Source organism: Leptonotus elevatus, chromosome 1, assembly GCF_054856555.1.
Source record: "Leptonotus elevatus isolate MCC_2025b chromosome 1, RoL_Lele_1.0, whole genome shotgun sequence".
Taxonomy (NCBI): domain Eukaryota; kingdom Metazoa; phylum Chordata; class Actinopteri; order Syngnathiformes; family Syngnathidae; genus Leptonotus; species Leptonotus elevatus.
Window position 1 is genome coordinate 34,619,940 of NC_141239.1, and position 20,241 is coordinate 34,640,180.

The 20,241-nt window shown below is 38.2% G+C and overlaps 1 protein-coding gene and 1 long non-coding RNA gene across 9 annotated transcripts in view; one reads left to right on the plus strand and one right to left on the minus strand.

The window, feature by feature from the left end:
• The window catches only part of astn1 (astrotactin 1), a 309,454-nt gene that overhangs the window by 261,940 nt on the left and 27,273 nt on the right, over positions 1–20,241 (minus strand). Inside the window, exon 1 of one of the 8 annotated variants that reach the window (XM_086094610.1) lies at positions 1,960–2,071. The exons of the other annotated variants lie outside the window; for them this stretch is intronic. The gene's annotated coding sequence lies outside the window, so the exon portion shown is untranslated. Of the gene's footprint in view, positions 1–1,959; positions 2,072–20,241 lie in introns of those variants that run through there. 8 annotated transcript variants of the gene reach the window in all.
• LOC147181824 (uncharacterized) lies at positions 2,403–2,946 on the plus strand. Its single transcript, XR_015097067.1, has 3 exons — positions 2,403–2,440; positions 2,619–2,687; positions 2,827–2,946. It is a non-coding gene; the product is annotated as an uncharacterized LOC147181824 (long non-coding RNA).

A 20,241-nucleotide genomic window follows, 5' to 3' on the forward strand; every position in this document is an offset into this window, starting at 1 on the left:
CCAGGGCCAACATGAAATTAGGTTTGTGATTGGCTGGCATTCGAGGGCAAGTGTAAAAATGACCTTAGCATACAGTTGCAAGTGGGGAAATCTATATAATTGATTTTGACATTGTACACAGGACCATAAATGCTCTCTGAAAAAGTGCTGAGGACGTGTGACCCCCCCCCGAAAGTTATGCCTATGGTATGATGTATAGCATCACGTTGGTGTCATTGATATACAGTATGTTAGGCAATTCAGGTATACATTAAATAGGACACAGCAAGTTTATAAATATTTGAAACCGCTCTTATGAGAAGTAAAAGTTCATAAGGTCAAACACAAGTACACAGTGTGTACAAATGTTGTTTGGAAAAGGCCAGCTACCAAAATGCTGCTTGTGTTTTTAGCTTGGTATCAAGGATTGGCATGCCTCAAGTGTATTCTCTGTAAACTCGGTTCCTTTTAGACAAAGATAACAACTGACGTGGCCCTCGGTCACCAGAGGGCATGGCGATAAGCTAAATTGACTTCAGAGCTGTTCCTGAATTAGTAAACTAGAACGTGACTGACAAAGGAATGAGAGAGAAGGATCTGGTTATAAAGCCATCTAAATTATTCCTATGTAATTTAAAAAAAATATATATATATATATATATATATATATATATATATATATTTTTTTACAATCCGTACCTCAATGGAGACTCACATGATAAGGTTATCAGTTTTTGTTGATTAAATCACACAGGCCTGTTGTCAAATTGATGTCACGCCAGTCCTCAGTCACAATATAATAATACTTTCTTTTTTTTCCCATTTCCATCCTGTTTGCAGAGGCAAAATTGAATTTTACTGCACAGACCACCACCGATGTAAGGATTACAGCACAACAGTCCACAAAGAACAGCATGATCAAAAAAATCATGTGAAAATGTTTAGTATGTGTAGTAAAGTTATTTAAATTATATCCTTCTGCAGAATTATAATATCGATCTACGTGTGTTTCCCATGTAGTTCTACTGTTGTACACCCCCCCCCCAAAAAAAAATGCTGAAGCACAATATTAATTCTGGGTTGATATGTCAAATTATATTTTATTTTGCTTATATTCTGGAACATAAAAAATATATACTTGACTCATTTACCCGAGCGGAATGGAAGCTCAAATATACTACTGTATGGTGTAGTAGCATAATAAAATAACATAGAAGACACACAAAAGTTCAAGGGCAAAAAGAACACATTAGAATCTGGAATCTCGATCTGGAAGCCTTTTATATCATTCATAAAGAAATAATGATGTAAGTAGATCTGATTTATGGTTATTTAAATTGTATAGGAATACATAGCGCACTAGTTAGTGTTATGGGTACTTTTGTTTTTGTTTATTGTGTAAAAATTGGATGGTATCCAGCTTTGTATTTGTATTTTCTGGAAAAAAAAGAAAAGAATAAAAACATTTATGGCAAAAAAATACAAAAAGAATACTGTTTTTTTGGGGTTTTTTTTACTTGAGGTGTTCTGATCGGTAATTGCTTTAGGTTTAGGACAACAACAAAAAGTGTGTGTGTGTGTGTGGGGGGGGGGGGGGGTTACATGGAAGTTCCATTATAATTGCAGCCATACTGGAAGCTTATTAAGATACACAGCAGTGCTCTTCTCTTAGGCATCATGTTAATCTCTTAGCATGTGGGTGCGGCACAACTTTTGTGAGAAAAGAACAACACGGACTCACAACTTATTTCCGAGTTGTAGTCTCTTCTTAAACTGGGGGCTATTTCCCTGTCGGAGCATGTGACGGAGCGCCTGTGACTTTCCGCCACTCCCCGACTGGAGCTCACTGCCGTCTAACTGAGAGGAGCAGCCCATGTAGGCGCGCGCTGTTCGCTCTTCGTTTCCACGGAGAAGAGCTCTGTCTAAACTGTTTTCACATAAATTCCCCCCCGGAGTTCGACACTTTCACAAACTGCTCACCTGCCGCCTGGACTCATTCCTTTCCCCCGTTGTTGGTGCACCCTCGACACCGACGCACGACGCATGCCACGCACCGCAAACGCTCACCTGCATTCTGCGGGGTTGTTGGACAATAAACACTGGACCAAACCGAAGCACTTCCTGATTCCCACTTAAATAGCGCTATTTGCCGCGCTCGAAGTGTCACATGACTATGGACTATACCACAAAAGTAGTTTGGTTTATTATTTAATGAGTGTGTTCTTTTTTTGAGAGATTAAGTTACGGATTGTGAATGGAGGATTTTTGTTATGGTTAATATATGTTGCAAATATTATTTATTTACATGCTTTAGTTATTTTTGGTTACTTTTTGGTATTATACCCCATGATTGGCTAAATGGTTTGACCGGAAGGAAGGGCTGGGGGTATTTAAAGGGATCCAAAAATCATTTGTAGGGGAGTGCTCAACCAAGTGTTATGGTGAGAGACTGGATACCACAGTAAGTTGCAGAAAAGACCAAAGGAACTTTTATTGTTGGGATTGTTTTTGCACTGGACTTGCACTGTAAATATTTTTTTCACATTTTTGATGCTGTGTTGGTGTAAATAAAAACACCTCACTGAAGTTTTTTGACTGTGCCATCATTTTTTCCCCTTTCTGAAATGAACCCGTGACAGCAAGAGAGCAATGTGGCATGATTGAGCGTCATGTTTATCTGTAATCAGCATTCCACTGCTACAACAACTGTTAAGTATTTGATTTTTCAAACGCAGTAAAACAAAACTCACAATGTGTCCCATAAAAAGAATAAATGCACTGCATGTACTATATACGGAGGATGTATGACCTTTGCTAAAAATATATGTATATATATCATTGTGACAGGAATGGATGTGGTGGACCTGGCTTTTGACCCGGATATCGTCATCAAAGTCAAAGTGATTTTTGGGTAACTCAAAATCAGACAAAACTGCAGATTTGGTCAAGTGGAACCTCAAATTGGACACAATCCTTGTTTTCCTTGATTGTGGGTCAGTGTTTTTCTTTTCTTTGGAATTTTATGAAAGAAATTCCAATAAGATTGCCGGCGCCACGGCATAATGTGAGACGTCATTATTTCTTGCTCGACCACAGCATACCTCAGCTCACTGAACATCAAAGAATAATGGCTTTTGCCTTATCTTGGTCTTTTGTGTGTGACATAAGAGACCGAGAACAAGTCTTACCAAGGGGGTGTTGAGAGAAAAATAACTTTTCTGCGTATTTCTCTACACTTCTCACCACTTCATTGGGCCTCTTTCGGCCCTTAACTTTTTACATTACAGAACACAAAAGCCTGTTTTGTTAAAGGGGAAGTCAACCCAAAAATCTTCTTTGCAATAATATGTTCTATGCATCCCCACTAGTCTACACACGGTATTCTTATTAACATTGTTTTTGTGGAATATGAGATCAGCAACAAAACCTACTTGTTTTTATCCATTTCAAGGGGTGACCATTTTGTATTTCGCCTCTGGCTGTGGACTGAAAATGACATCACAGTTGCTCAAAGCTCATATAATGACCAATCACTTCTCAGCTGTTTTTTGAAGCTTTGCCGTGTTTAGTCATTATCGGAGCAACTGTCCACTTCACATGCATGCCTAACTACATCATCAAGTGGAGATCTTGCAGTTTACCAGTGTAAACACACTTTACGCGCAACATCATGCACGGACATTCCTGATCGCAATATCAGGAATTGTGTGCAAAACCACCACCCTGATTTTAACGTAAATGAGAGGAGCTGCTTCGATTATCCGGGAGTCAGCTGCATTCCATCTCATAATGACGCACAGCAGAGAAAAACATTCTATTTGCGCTAGTCATTCAAAATACCACCCCAAAAAGGTAACACCACCGATGCGCACAATTAGACTGCAATTTGCACTAGTCTTGTGCTGGGTAGTAAAATAGGGCCCTAAATCTTTCACATTTAAACACAACTCTAATTTCATATTGTAAATTAATTTAAAATGTATCGGGAGTATAAAGTCTGACTATGCAGCCACTTTGAGGCTTTCCCGGAAGCAAAGGGTTGGGCTAAACCATATACTTCGCCCTGGATCTTTAAGAGACTGTGAAATATATTCCTGCTATGTGGAAATACAAGGCAAGGTCAATCAAGGCATGACTGAAGGAATTTGGAGTGGAAGAGGTTGACTCTACCACTCAAAGCTCTAAATGCAACCTCGTTAGCAAAAGAGAGTGCCATATAAATCTGATTCATTATCACTATTATTATTTAAAATCTTTGATATGAACTTCAACAGGGAAGGCAGGCCCTGTAATTCAACATGTTATCTTGGACCTCCCAAACGCTACGCCCTCTGGGAGGGGGATAATATTGCAATGTCTTGGTTTGCAAAAATATAAAAAGAAATGAACAATAGTAGCTCTCTTACTTTTGTAACAATTCTGATGGAAGACAAAAGATAATAAAATAATAATAATAATGGACACTCAAGGAACTTGGACAATTTCATATGTTAATTGAGACAGAAGACAATGAGTCATTAAAGTCAATGCAAATTAGTACAATTGTGCGCTAATGCAATGGTGTTTGTCAAAGTTTTCTGTTCCAACAAGAATCGCACAGTCAGCCTAATGCTGAATTCACACCAAAACCGAAAAGACGATCTGGAACAATTGCCGCTCATTTATGCATTCGCGCACACCGGAGAGGAGGAGGCGTGTCCTTTGGTGAACATCTGTATCGCACTTTACGAGTCAACAAAAAGAGCACCGCCGACTACTTCCACTTCTTTCCTGGGCACTATTTTCTCCAGCAGCGAGAGGTTTTTGAGGTACGTGATAGCCCTTCCGCTTTTTTAGTGGCAATCCGGCGGCAAGCAGTTGTTCAACCGCAAGCAAATAAACTTACCAGCACTTGTATGCTACTTCCTTGCTCACCATTCGGTCCCGGTTGGCCGTGTTGTTGTGCTCGAGGTGACAACAGACAGGACACTGTGTGTGACGTTTGGCTACCACGAGGCGAAATGCTGAAAAAGTTCAAATTTGTCAACTTTGGCGAACATGCGAGTGTGCGGATTTTCGTCACGAATGTGCGGATTTCACAGCGCTCCGAACACGCCCTCCGCACCGCCTCACGCACTTTTGCTCCAGTCCGCGCGAAGTACATTGACTACAATCCAAACGCGCCGTCAAAACGCCTCCCCCCCTGGTTTTGGTGTGAATTCAGCATAAGGGTCACAGTTGATCAAGTATAACAATAAATCAAACAAAAGCTTTTACCACCAATGCATCACTACAAAAAATAATTAACGGTTGTAGGAAGTATTTTCAAAATTGAATGGAGGGCGATTATACTGATCACAAAGGGAAGGGGGGTGGTCCGCTTCAAGGTGAGCTTAGGTCACAAGAGATTGTGAAAGCAGCTGCTGTGCAATGCACGGAGGATTCTGTTTGATGAGATTCAACGAGACTGACCCCACTGACTGTGATTAGAAATTCCACTCGAGTAAAGTCTACATCCTGCAGAGTTTCTGTAAATGCGATTACGCACATGAATCCCAACAACAAAACAGTGAAAGCAGTTGGAGAAGGCATGGCTTGAATGTGAGCAGATTCAAAGCAGGTTCAAGCAGGTTGCATTTTAAAAACTGCATCAATTTGTGCCATAGCCATTGTGTACAAAGTGTAAATTATTTGCAGTGAAGGAAAAAGTTGAGTAGTACTGAAACTACTAAGGATTGTTTTGAGGTTGATCATATTGTCTTGTTGTTGTTTTTGTGGTATTTATTCATGCAATATTTTCCTTTGTACTTTTGGTTGAGATACTAGATAATTTACGCATTTGATGTAGATTTGAATGTTCATTTTGCTCACAAACAATTGTTTATTGTAAGGAGCAAAACTTTTTGATAAGTCACTCATAAGCTAAAGGTGCTGCTCGTGATAATACATGTAATGATAATTATATGTTGTTGTTTTAATTAACATTTTAGTTGACTTTGAGTTCACTTCTTCACACACTATTCTTTCCTGTACGTATTCATTTATTTTATTTCTCAAATATCCCTTTTTTGCCATAATTGAATACATTCATTGCAATGACTGCATGACATTGAGTTAATTAACAGTTTTATTTGACTTTCAGATCATCACTTCAGATTTTTTAGTCAGACCCACTATGGGCAAATACAATGTTTTAAAATTGTGCATCAAATGGTTCATCAGTTAAAGAATACATTTTTATCAGAATACACTACCTCAGAATTTTTAAGGAGATTATGATTTTCAAAATGAAAAAAAAAAAAAAGAGTAATGTTGTGTCCTATTTTGATAAAAGGTTCCATGATTCCAATGGGCTATATGCCACGGAGGAGGCGGGACTTCCGACTTCGGGGTTTTCACCCATCAACTTCCTGGTTTTCAAACATCAGCTTTGTTTCCGTTTCCGGTTTGTGACGTGTGGGCCGCGTCCCAGTACTTGCGCTTCCGCCTATTGGTTGCGCGTTCCCGTTGACGGGTGCGAGGCTGCGAGTGTGACGCCTTCCCGCCGATGAGCGGTTGGGGGGGGCGCAGGGGTGGGGGTGCGAGTGTTGGAACGCGGCCAACTTGTGGACTATACCGTCGTTAATGCTTTAAGCCTTTGAAATATAAATATTATAAACATTTCAATGTTATAGTAACTGAATCACATCTTTTAATTTAATTTCATATACTTTATTACCCTATAGGTTTCCAAGAATAATGAGCAAATATAAATTATTAATGTATTATTATTTATTCACAATAAAGCTGTTGATCTTATTTCATATTTATCTGTTGATGTCAAATATAAAGGATTTCAGTCACTAATAAAAATAAAGGAATTGGTTGCACTTTTGTAGTGGACTGTATGTGTAATTAATATGTTCAGCATTCTGGAAGATTCCAGCTGGTCCGAACTGCAATTGAACACTGTTTGGGCCGTTACTGAAGCCCGCCCATTAAGTATTTCCAGCCCACTGATCCGTTTTGAAATCGGTAAATAAAGAGGAGCCCTAACATTCTATTCCGACTGTCTAATTGTCATACAACTGTAATATCAATTCTTAAGACATAGGCCATTAGAAAGCACTGACTGCCTACCTTTGTTACTAAGGTTTTCACCAAGTCACAATAATTTAATAGCAAAACTTTAATACACCGATAGAAACAATAACCAGAAGTGGGCACTTCTGTCAATCGCCAATTCCAGTCATTGAGTGCCTCCCCCTTTTGCGTCATGATGCAAAGCCTCACCAAAAAAAACACGGAATGAGAAAGACCGTCTGTAAAGTGTAAACTAAAGAGGGCCAGTCTGAGTCCTGAAACTCAAGGGCTGAAAATGAGTCCCAGTCAATCCTGATATGAAATGTAATATCATACTACTTTGTGTTGTAGTGTGTATAAACTTATTTTGGAAAACAAAAATAATTCAGAAAACGTGTTGCAATCATGAACACTCTTCTGAAAGTTGAAATGTTTCACTTCAACACCAAACCAAAAGAGTGACGAGTACCGGTAATTCAATTACCTAATGTAATACGCTTGCCACGGCGCAGAAAAAAAGAACATTTGATGTAAAGTCTTAAATATGTTGTTTCTTTTTTTTCCTTTTTTTTTTTTATCTTGCATGAACTATAAACCTCTGCAGCAATGAGTCCCAGACATCCGGGCATTGCTCCCATGTAGAACGCGATTAACAAAGCAACCATTCAAAGAGTGCTGCTGCTCTTCTATAACACGGTCTCATCTTGATATTGACTTAGTTCAACATGCACGTCAGCTCTCGCAAAAAGGCAGCACGCTTGATGCAATGAACCAAGCAAACACCAAAGCCTTTTGCTATTCTGCAATGAATAGCAATTACTATTTCTGTTGTGTCCCATTGATTTGCCCATTTGTTCTTCTGTGTAACCACGCATATGGAAAATTATTTAATCTTTGTGAGCAGAGAAAAAATGTACATTGAGGGTGGGAAAGATGCTAATCCCTGTTCCACTTTTATCCCAGCATCTTTCATAATGTGTTCGTACATCATGCATATATTCCTGTCTAACAGATGTAACAAGGATTGTAATGTGTCACAAACATGCGTGCAAATATAGCAAGGTTATATATTAGTTGAGCTCCTTTGTAAAATATAATTGCAGTAAATGAATGCATTTACTGAGTTATATATATTTAACTATTTAAAAGGGGGGAAAAAACAATCCACTTGAGTTGGAATTATTTCTAGGCACTTACTGTGCCACTTTGCCTGTCAATCTTTCATCAGGCAAAACGACAAATGGCCTTGAAGTCCATTTAAGGGAGGAAACAGCTTAGCAGTTAAGAGAAAAGCATCAAGGTGACCCTGCTGACTGACGTTCCAAAAAGGCAATTTAACATGCGAGCCGAGAAGCGAAGTACTCACCCAGAAACTACTCCAACTTCCCATCATATTGTAAATCCCATGTCTCAATGGTATATCCATACATTCTGAATGTGTAAATGTATTTTTGTTCTTCCTAATGTAATTAAGAAAACATCTAGAATGGATGCAATGAAAATGGTTAATCTCCTTATACTTAGTATAAACTTCTACTACGATAAAACAGTAGGTGTGGCAACAGCTGCAGTATATAGATGGCAATGGCAGACCAAACTTACTGCAGCTCAATAGTAATAGTTAACACTTAGTGACAGAAACATTCACAAGAATCAGTGAAAACACCCTATACAGCTTGGAGACAATTTGACGTTGTTCATTGTTAAATACCTCTGTAGAATATCGTTGAGCAATATTTTGCAGAAGAGATATGAAGCAATTTAATAAAAAAATAAACAAGTGACGTTCAAAAATGCTGTCTATCCATAATTGTTCTGTGAAGCAACTGCATATTTACAATTTTTTTTTGTAGATTACCATCAAATAATCATTAGCGTTTTTTGAAAAATATCAAGTTTTTTTTTCTTCTTTGCCCATATCGACCACCCCAAAATAGCATATTACCTTGATGACATGCACGGTTCATTTTCATAACCATGTTCTTGGATGTAGACCTGATCTGGAGGAGATGTTAAAAAGACTCCCTTTTTTTTCTCAAGGCCCCTCACTCCAACAATGTTTCTGAACAGATTACAAACAGATTGGGTTTGAAACCTGCATCATCCCATAACCATAGTAAACAAGCGTGTTGTCTACCACCTCTTCTGAATATCAAATATCCACCACCTTGTATATAATATATATATATTCACCCGAAAAAGGAAAAAATTGGCATTTTCGGCATTCGGCCGAAATTAAATTCAAGTTTAAAAAATATGGCCAAAAGAGGATATTGTGGTGACGCAAGCAAAAATAATAATAAAATAAAACGCTGCAAGCAAGTGTCTGTCTGAATTAAACACCAAAGTGTCTGCCTTGCTGGTCGCTGCCGTTTGTGAGTACCGGCAGGTTCATTGTGCACACCGGAGAAGGAGAGGGTCGCTTGGTAAACGATGTCAAAAAAGAGAGCGCTGCCAAGTACTGCACTACAGGTGAGCCACTCTTTCTCCTGCAGCGCCTTCCTTTTTTTTCTTTGATGAGAGCCCCTCGAGCGCTTCCACTTTTTCACTTGCATTCTGGTAGCCATGCTAAATACTTTAGCTAATGTTAGCACTATTGCTTTCAAACAAGTAAACACTATCTCCGGGTGACTACAGATCTGTACAGAACGCCGTGTGTGATTTTGCATTCCGTTCCCAAAGCCGATTGGCTGGTGCGAAGAAATGTATTTATTTTTAAACGTTGGTGAATATGTGAGTGTATAGCCTACAAATGCGTCATCTGCACTGCAACACACGCACCCGTGCCCGCCGGTGCGAAGTACTGTACATTGACTCTAAAGTGCAATTGCACCGCCAGAAAATGCACAGTTGCTCACCCCGTGTTTGATGTTTAAGGTACCATTCGCCAACATGTCTCTGATGTATGTGGTGTGGACGCATTTCAATTTATTATTAATTGTGCTTTGTTAAAATGCCCATGCTAAATAGGCCCAACTATTTTATAATAATATTATAATTTTAATTAATTATAATAGATGCAATGATAATAAAATCTTGGCATAATTGTTTTTGCCGTTTCGGTGTGTGTGTGTATATATATATATATATATATATAGATATGAAAAGCAATTTCTCGCCAGAAAAAAAATGAAATATACAAAATGATTGAGCTATATTGTCACACCTAACATTCAACATTCTTTCCAAGCATTTCCTATTTGTAGAGGTCGATCATCATAAATGATTATTTGAAAATGTATGACTTAAAATGTATGACATATCAATATCATGAACATCACAGAGACGATGCATGTAGTGTAGTGGAGAACTCTTTGAAATTATTTTATGCCTACAAGCACTCATTCTTAGTTTGAAATTGTATACCCTCAAGAATTAATCAAGTGATCAGTAATTGGCCCTTTCCGGTATGTGAAATGCTTATGCTTCATTTTGTGCTTCATAGTTTGGAGTGGAAAATTACATGTCAGAATCAAGTGTTAGGTGAGCTGGTGTGTAGCCTTCATGAAAGCCTAATTCTGATCTATTCAACTGGCAGACTGCGAGCCTACTCTAGCACAGGAATGTTAACTCCACCCTTACAGCAGATATAAAAGGTCAACACCCCCCTATTCAAAAGCCAACATTTTGTTGTATATAAAAAGGACCACAAAAAAACATTTCAAAACAGTTTCCAGTATTAGAGAGCCCTGTACCTTTAACCTGTAAAAAGCAATAAATAAAAGAAATATTTTCCACAAATCTTTGCCAAATATCCTGCAGTGTAATAATGGGCTACCTGCGCTGTGAATGACGAGCAACCAGTGCAGGGTATAGAATGCATCCTTAAAAGTCAACATCCCACAACATTAAAAAGGAAAAGCAGTTCCATAAAACGGATGGATAGATTAATAAAGCATTGAGAATTTTGTAGCTTGTGTGCAACCAATTGTTTATAAATTGTTTCTTGATTTAATGAAGACTAAATGGGGAGCACTACGGGGTATATGGCACGGAGGAGGCGGGACTTCTTGGTTTTCAAACATCAACTTTGTTTCCGTTTCCTGTTTGTGACGTGTGGGCCCAGTTCTTGCACTTCCGCCTTTGTGCCCCTTGGTTAAGTGCGTAGTGCACTAGTGTGTCTGTCTCATTTGTCCGAAGCATTTCAGAGAGTTGAAACGCCCTGCGCATCGGCGGGAGCGCGCGGTTGGGGGGTGCAGGGGTGGAGGTGCGAGTGTTGGAACGCAGCCACCAGTGGCCGAAGTCGGATGTCCGTGGCATCGACCCCATTTCACTGCATCGAGCACTCATTGTGAACTTAATATCATCTGTAGTTTGAAAAACAACCGCATGACATCAGCTATGGAAAGTTGAGCTACATACACACTGACCTTCCCAGTAGCACAACTCCTATGGGGAATGTTATTTAATACATACTGCTATCAAAACAAGAATTGAGAACTTCTGAGAGATATTCTCCCAACCCTCTAAAAAAATGATATTTACACAATCATTTAAGTGATCATTAATTTTGTCCATGAATGTACTGCATTTTTTTAAATATATTTATTTATGTGTTCAGGTAGTACACAGAGTCAAACAAAAAAAAAAAAAACGGGCTCGGACATTTCCAATAATATCAGCAACAGAAAATTGTAAATCATCAACACACATTATCCCAAGTTCAGTTTCTAAACAGTTTGTAACACACTATAGGATAGGATAAGATAGGATGGGATGGGATAAGATAGATAGATATATAGATAGATAGATAGATAGATAGATGGATAGGATAGGATATAACACTAAGTAAATATACTGGCACAGTAACACCAGTAAGTTTTATTTTATCTTTTTTTCATACTGAGTGAATTGATGAAAGAAAGTCAGGCAAACAAAGCCGGGAGGCACACGTTGGCAAAACAACAACAAGTGAAGTCAACAACAACAGTCAGATATTACCCCCTTTCACGTTGACTGCGCAACATCCAGCAGGGCATAAACAACCTCAGCAGAATTACCCACTGGCTCGCTGAGGCTACATAAGAAAAATACTCAACTTCCACAGGAATATTATTTTATACTCCAGCTGAGTGACAATTATTTCACAATATAAAGAAACACAATAATATTAGGATTGTAAAAATCCAAAATACATCTTAGACAATGCCAGTAACTTTAATTTGAACACTGCTACCTGTTGTCGTAGGCAGTATGGAAAACTTGACCATAATAAAAATAAAAATAAAAATAAAACATATTTTGGCTGAAGGCTACTTCAAGTACCGACATCATTACTTTAGAAGGCTACATCACCAATAGCAGTTTTAAGGGAGTACTTCAGCATTAGAAGTTTAAAAAGGTAAGGATTTGTCACCCACTTTACCAACAACCAAGTTTCTGGTTATAGTGTATAAACTTTTCAAAGAGGTAATAAATACTTTTTATACGGGTGCATAAAACCAGTGTGTTAAGAATTTAAGCAGTGTGTTAACCGCAGCCTCCATAATCAGGCTGGTAAATTATGACTAATACTCTGGGAAATGGAAGTGGCTTGGCTTGTCCATTGTAACAAGCTTATGCTGGTGCTGCCGATGTCATATTTGCTGTGACGGGCCCCTGACAAGTAAAGGTTTATCTAGCGCACAACAATGAACTTATCATCATTTCAGTCTTTTGGTAGCGGATATAACCGAATCCCAGTTATGTTGCTGTGGCTGCACATTGGCCGCATTTCGTTAGCCATGCACACCAGCAAAACCTAATTTAAGGACAGTGAGTCTTTCAAACCTGAGGCCCGTGTTTTGAAAAGTGAAAGGACAGGCAAAGAAAGAATGAAGTTAGCCGTGTAATATAAAATGCTGCTGGTGAAAAAGGAAAATGGTTGAAGAGAAAAGTTCAATAACTTTGCAAGGACCTCTATACCCTGCATGTCAACTAGCTCCCAGGGTGTTGATTGAAGCTCTGCTCGAGCCTGCAGCAGGGCTTTTCTTTTCCTTCATTTTGCTTTGTTGGCAAATCGGTTATCCTGCCACTGGAGTATACTAACAAATTTAAGTAGGAGGCTCAGGACAAAACTTTTTGGAGAAAATCTCTTGGGTCTTATGATTTCTGCGATGAAGAAAACAAAACACTGTGCTTCAAAACGGTGTCACATTTCTTGTTGTGCTTTCTTTTTCATCCTTTTTCTCAGGACAAAGATCATCTCCCCAAACGCAGTCAGAGACTGCTAAGGAATGGCAAAGCAGGTTGAGTAAGTGATATTTCCATTCTTATTTCATGAGTCAAAATTTTGGGACAGTTTTGTTGTATTCATTTTTTCCTTTACTACACATCATTACAGGTTACATCCGAAAGAAGGCCTCATGGGTAGAAGCCAGGGCTTATTAGTAACCCGTCCTCATCGATTCTTACTTAATGTATCAGTCATTGATTATAATCCATCCATTTTCTTAACCGCTTGTCCTCACAAGGGTCGCGGGGGGCGCTGGAGCCCATGCCAGCTGGCTTCAGGCAGTAGGCAGGGTACACCCTGGACTGGTTGCCAGCCAATCGCAGGGCACACAGAGACAAACAACCATCCACACTCACAATGACACCTATGGACAATTTGGAGTGTTCAATTAACCTGCCATGCATGTCTTTGGAATGTGGGAGGAAACCGGAGTACCTGGAGAAAACCCACACAAGCACGGGGAGAACATGCAAACTCCACCCAGGAAGGCCGAAGCCCGGACTCAATCTCACGTCCGCTGCAATGGGAGGCCGACGTGCTAACCAGTCATCCACCGTGCCGCCCATTAGAGGTGTCAGTTTTAAATTTTAATCGTAGTTAATCGCATGACTTCAATAATTAACTCACCATTAATCGCAAATTAATCACACATGTTATATCTTAATTTATAATAAAGTGTAAAGAAATAATAATTCACACTCTTGTTAACATAGAAGTGGGAAGAAATGTTATATATATATATTTATATTTATATTGCTTTGATCATTTTCAGTATTTCAGTATTTAGTTATTTATAGTGTCAGAAATATATTATTGATGTTTCACACTCATTGTAAACATGCCTACCGTAATCTTTAGGACAAAATGAAGAATAAAGATGATTCTCAGCTCATTTCATAGAAGTCAGGCTTGGAACTGGCGTAAAAGATTATCTGTCACAGTAACAATAAATAAGCACCCTTCCATGAGGGCAATTTCTAAAGCATGCATTGTGATTTGACATGGATCATCAAAATCATAATGTGCCTTTAGTTGCAAAACAGATGTGTGACTCTCACTGATATTAGATATTTCATGGGCATTGCAGACAGAACACATAAAGCAGGCTGTATATGAAAAATATTAAAGCATTTTAAACCCAGTATAATGGGATTTTTGGAGAGCACACCTTTGATTGTGCCTATGCCTACAATCAGATAAGCAATAAGAGCAGTCCTTCTTTGATAAAGCTACTCTTAATACTTTTTTCTTATACACTGCCTGATTCAGTCCATTTTATCAAATGGAAGAGTGAGTGGGCACCACATCTGACAGAACACGGTGTCTTGCTCTTCGCAATCTGGGGAAAATTGAAGGTGATTTTCAATAACTGCTCTGACAAGCAGCAATAGGCAAATCCACGTTTCCATTTTCACCAAATGACAGCCTGTAATAAGTAATACGATCGAACACACAGTGCCCTAAATGGCTCATCAGCAGCTTGTTAGAAATTGTCTATTGGCAATCGCTTTTGCTATTCATTTTAAATCAGTCCATATCCCCAAGCATGTTTTAGATTACATTATAACTTAACCCAAAGTTCCAAAGAAAAATTAAATTATAGCTTTAGGCTTTTCATTTCTCTTTCATTTAGAAGAGCACTGTTACTTTAATTACTATGGTACCAGGTTATACATTTGTATACTGTTGTAGTAACCATATGTTAAAAATGTATACACTACTGTATAGTATACTGGAGATACATTCCCCTCAAAAAATTGTAAACTAATTTATTTTCTTCTTATTTTTGCCGAGGCCCAAAAACTTTTGGTTTTGATGTCATGCCAGGGTTTGTTGTGGAGTGCAGGCAGATGGACTCAAATGTAGCGAATTTAAAAAACAAACAAACATCAAATCCGACTAAATAAATAAATAAAATACGAGACACACAAGTTATTAAAGGCAGGAGTTTTAATGTACAATATGTTTGCACAAGCCTTCATGAACAAATTCAACATTCATGCAAACACTTACATGCTCACTACTTAGCAAAAGGAATGGCAATGCCAGGCAGGAATTTGCCAAAAAAGTACAGAGATGACACAGTCACAAGAATTAAGTTACTTAGAAGAATTCAGTTTTATGGGTTGATTAAGCTTAACCAAAGTGACAGAAAGGCTAGGTTATGCCATGTCTGGGAAAAGGACATGCAGCACATTATAAGTGCAACATGAATTTTGTCAGACAATTAAAAGAGTTTCTGCTGTTTGGAGAGGCATTTTAGACCTGGCGTTGGTAATTTTACAGACCAAATTGTTTTCTGCAACGAGTGACAGGGTATAAAGCCAGCAGTCTAGGGCTGGAACGGTTTTTAAAAGCCGACAAAGTCGATCAGTTTAATAGTTTCGGTTTGGTCCGCCTACGCTCCGTTCGGTCCATTCATTCCTCTTTTTGTTTGTCCCCCCTGATGAGCACAAACCCATCGTGGTGCTCATGAGACAGTGTAGAACAGTTCACAATTTACTTTCTGTATGCAGAAGATCTCACTTACTTTCACTTCCAACGCCACACAATGTAGGCAAGTCATTATTCCACATATTATGCACAATCACAGTGTCACAGCAAAACGAAAATCACCACATAACAGCGAACTAGAGAGCATCACTAATAATTAATAAAACAACTAGACCACTAACTAAAGAAATAATTAACAAAGAACATGTACTTTAAACACTATTTTGATCCTTAGCGCCGCAAAGCATGCTGGGATGGGAGCGCCTCCAGACTCCCAGCAAAGCTACAACAATATGGCGCCGTCCATGGTTAGGGCGCGCGTCATGGGATAAGCATCATATCCTTCTAGCGACGCGACAGGCTATCATATTGCAACAGGTCGGGTAAAGCTTCTCAGGTTTCATGATGAATACTGGCATTAGCTTCCTAAGGAATCGCTGCCGAGTCTTTATTGATCCAAAGCAAGCTTTCTGGTACATAAAACGGACCACAGAATTACAACTGGCTGGAAATCGCTACGTTCATGACTGGGGTGTTTTGTTTCAAATAGGAGCTTAGTTTAACCTAAGGATTTTTGATACTAGCATATAGCAAGCAGCTAGCCGACGCCTGCCCCGTCATCCTCGATACGCATTACGAAAGACTTTTCCACTTCCGATTGGAGTATCGATACTTGGAAGGCAAATGTTGACCGTACCGTAAATCCCCTCACAATAAAGGTGGAAGTCTGCAATTAAAGCACATCTTGTCCGTTTTGTTTGAAATCCAGTGTGGTGGTCTTTAGAACGTGAATAAAGAAATAACTAAGGTTTCCTAGCTACTTAGAGCACGAATTGAGCTCATTCACACATAATGTACAGGGAATAATAACGAGATAAACATTATTCTATTCATATTAGATATGAATTATGACACATCTTTGTCTTATGTCCATCAAATAACTTATTTAATAATTTCATTTTATAATAGCATACTTGTAATTTGATCTGAGAGTAATTCTAAGATCAGGAGCCAGTGTTTTCCAACCTGTGGAGCCAAGGCACTTATTTTGCATAAGAAAAACCTTACGGTAAACCAGCAAACAAAAATAAAACGTTTTCCTACTGAAATAATGATCTTAACACAGTTTAGTCACAAATGTACTTAGTGTGAAATCTGGGCTTGTATAGTTGAACACAAAGCTGATATATTAGCAGGTAACCATGGTTGTATGAATGACAACAGACTGATACACACAGGTTGGTTTTACCTTTTGCCATTCAACTGAAGAGCAGTTATTTGTTATGCCTGCCACTATATGCCACAAGCATAAATATAATAATAATAATTTAAATGGTAAGACAACAACAATAATAACAATAATAATGATAATAGTAATTAGCTCTGAATAATATACACTTTTATTTTTAACTCCAAGACATAATTGATTTTTCTAAAACTGCAAACCGAAAACCGTGAGCACAAAACCGAAAGCCATGGATTTTGTGAACAGCAGTCATATTCATGAATAAAATATGTTGACAACCTTCACCCCAATCAAATTCACCAAAATCGTGATCAGCTGGCCCAAGCAGGCGTAACTTTAGACAGACTTTGTGCCACCATAGTGTCTTTCTGTCGAGAATCTTCAAGGACGCTGCAACGCCCAGCATAGCATGCAGTCCGGCAAATTGGCAGACAGGTGCAGCAAGCCTTACGCCTGCAAAAAGATTACGATACGCCAGCATTTCTGCATTCATTTAATTAATTTAAATAAAAATAGCTCTGGTCGAAGGTTTTTCCTCTTCAATTTTTAGGTGAGATTAAAAAACAGATTAATTAGATCAATATTCACAGATAATAATTCATTCATCCCTCTTTTTTTCATCTCTTAACTACGACGGTGTATTAGGGCCACATACATCTATTTTTAGAGGGCGGGGGCAATAATCAGAGAAAAAAAAGTTTTCTTTTTCTAATCTTTCGGGAGTATAAAATGTGTTTTATTCTCTACAGCAAAGCAATATATGAGATTTTTTTTCATCTCATAGACAGGTGAAGATAAGCACATATACAGTAAATCTCCGAAAAAGAACAATCTTGGCTCAGTCTCAAATGGTGGAATGAGGATATTCTTTTCCAAAAACGGCCATCTCAACTGCTCACTGATTAGCTTTAGAATATTCACTGGATGGATTTCAGCAGCATATTGAAACGAAGATTGTGACTAATTGTGTAAGTACTAATCCGATCTCATAGTAATCTATATCAAGGCTCAGCACAGACCCACCGTATCTAAACATATTAAGTAAACAAATAGATACCAGGCACAGCACAATCCCACTGCAAATTGCCAACAACCTTGTATTTGGTGTTGTGTCTGTGTTTTGTTTCGCTGGTGTTGACCAGTTACAGTGTCATGGTTTTGACAGTTTTGACAAAAGGCTGGAAGGTAGGATGCTACAACAAAAATGCCAAAAAACAGATAGCACCCACTCTGCCAAAGTCCTATACTCTCCTTTTTTTCTTTTTATTCTCCAAAAAACTGACAAAGCTTGGTCTACATTTAACAAAATGATTTCTATAATATGAAAATCCCTTCTATAATCCGCGTGATGTTTGTTTCTATATTTACTTGATAAATAGACAGATGATTGAGACTGAGGTAAAATGAAGGCTGCACCTTTATTAATAATCACAAATATATATATATATATATATATATATATATATTTATTTATTTATTTTTCAGAAATGAAGGGTAATTTAGAGATCACCGTACTGTATTGTGCCGTGGCATTGCCTGCATGGGGATCCTGGAAGCCCACGTTTTCTTGATGCTTGCTGTCAGGTCTTTGTTTTTGGGTCTGGTGGCCCTCATTTTCCTCTTGTAATACTGTATTATCAAACGTGGTCTTCCAGGACCCCCAGGCAATGCCACGGCGCATTGAGGCAGTGATTAAGGCAAAGGGATTCCCAACCAACTACTGAATTGGCATATCATTTTTAATCCCCCCCCCACACGCAAAACCCTGAGAAGTGATTTCACAGTATTAAATTTTTTTTTTTACTTGTCTTAGTGGGGTGGATGAGCTGGAAGCCCAAAATAAACAAATAAATATTTGAAATCACTTAAATTGTGGGCCCTAAATCTATAATCTATTTAAATTTGACTTTTTTAATGGAATTATGTAAATAAATGAACTTTTCCATGATATTCCAATTTTTTGAAAAGGGTTTGTATTTTATCTGTGTCCCCACTAGTCTAAATATGATATTGTGATTGATATTGTTTGTGGGATATGAATTAAGCCAAAAAGAAACACTCAATTGCATCCATCTCAGGGCTCACCGATTTCCTGGGCTTAGTCAAGTGAAATTCACCAGCGGTGATGTCAATTTTGGCAAAATGGCAACGCCCTGAGACGGATAAAAACATACTTTTTTCTTAGTTCGTTTATTTTTTTCTCCGTAAATGTAATCTTCATCAAAATACTATGTCTAGACTTAAGGTGGCACATAAAACATATTATTGCAAAAAACCTTTTGGACTTGACTTCAGCTTTAAAGTAAAAAATAAATAAAAATAACCACAAAGAAAGATAAACTAATTCAACAACCAATTCGCAATTCACTTAACGTTGTCCCTTTAAGCTTATTTACATGAAACTGCACAAATGCATACTGAATCTGAACAGATTTTCTCCAAGACAGAAAGTAAGCTTTATTATTGAAATGGTCTCCATCCATTGTGTGCAGGTAGACAGATTTACTTGTAAGAGCTGATTATTTTGATCCATCTGCAAAACAAACTGCAGATGAATTATGCAAATGCTACATCTGTTTATACACAAATAAACCTCTGTGGAAAATAGCATTGGATAATAACCAAGACTTAGTATTAAATGTCAAGAATACAACAGCAGTGAAACCAGCTGTGTTGCATGCAGTGATCACCTGCAGAGGCCAGAAGGGCGTACAGGCATTTACATCCCAAGCGGCGTGGCTCAAGTGGTGGAGTGGTTGTCTCAACCTGTCGGCTGTGGCCATATCAAAGTACCCATGAGCAAGATATTGAACCCACAGGTACAGTTGGAGGAGTGTGGCCAATTACTTTAACGTCATGACTATTAACTAAGACTGGGTTTAATTGATATCAAAACGTACTATTTAAAACTACCATCACTCCCAGAAATGGGTGCAAATTTCACACTAGCAAGTCAATGGGGTTTTATACTGACTTTAGCATATTTAGTTTTACAGTAAACCACAACTGGGGAGTAATTAAACAATTTACACTCTAAACATCACACACTAGCTGCACAAAAAAATCATTCAGGGCACTTTCACAACAGGAACTTGCAAAAAACAGCTTGCCATTCAGCACGTAAATTGTTTTTCTTCAATAACAACATTTTTATGATCATAAGAAGTCAAAATAAAAAGAATAACTACATTTTAATTAATTGCCCAGCACTACTATATATTGCATTCAATTTAGCTCATGGTTGGCTGAATGAGGTAAAAGTACTTTG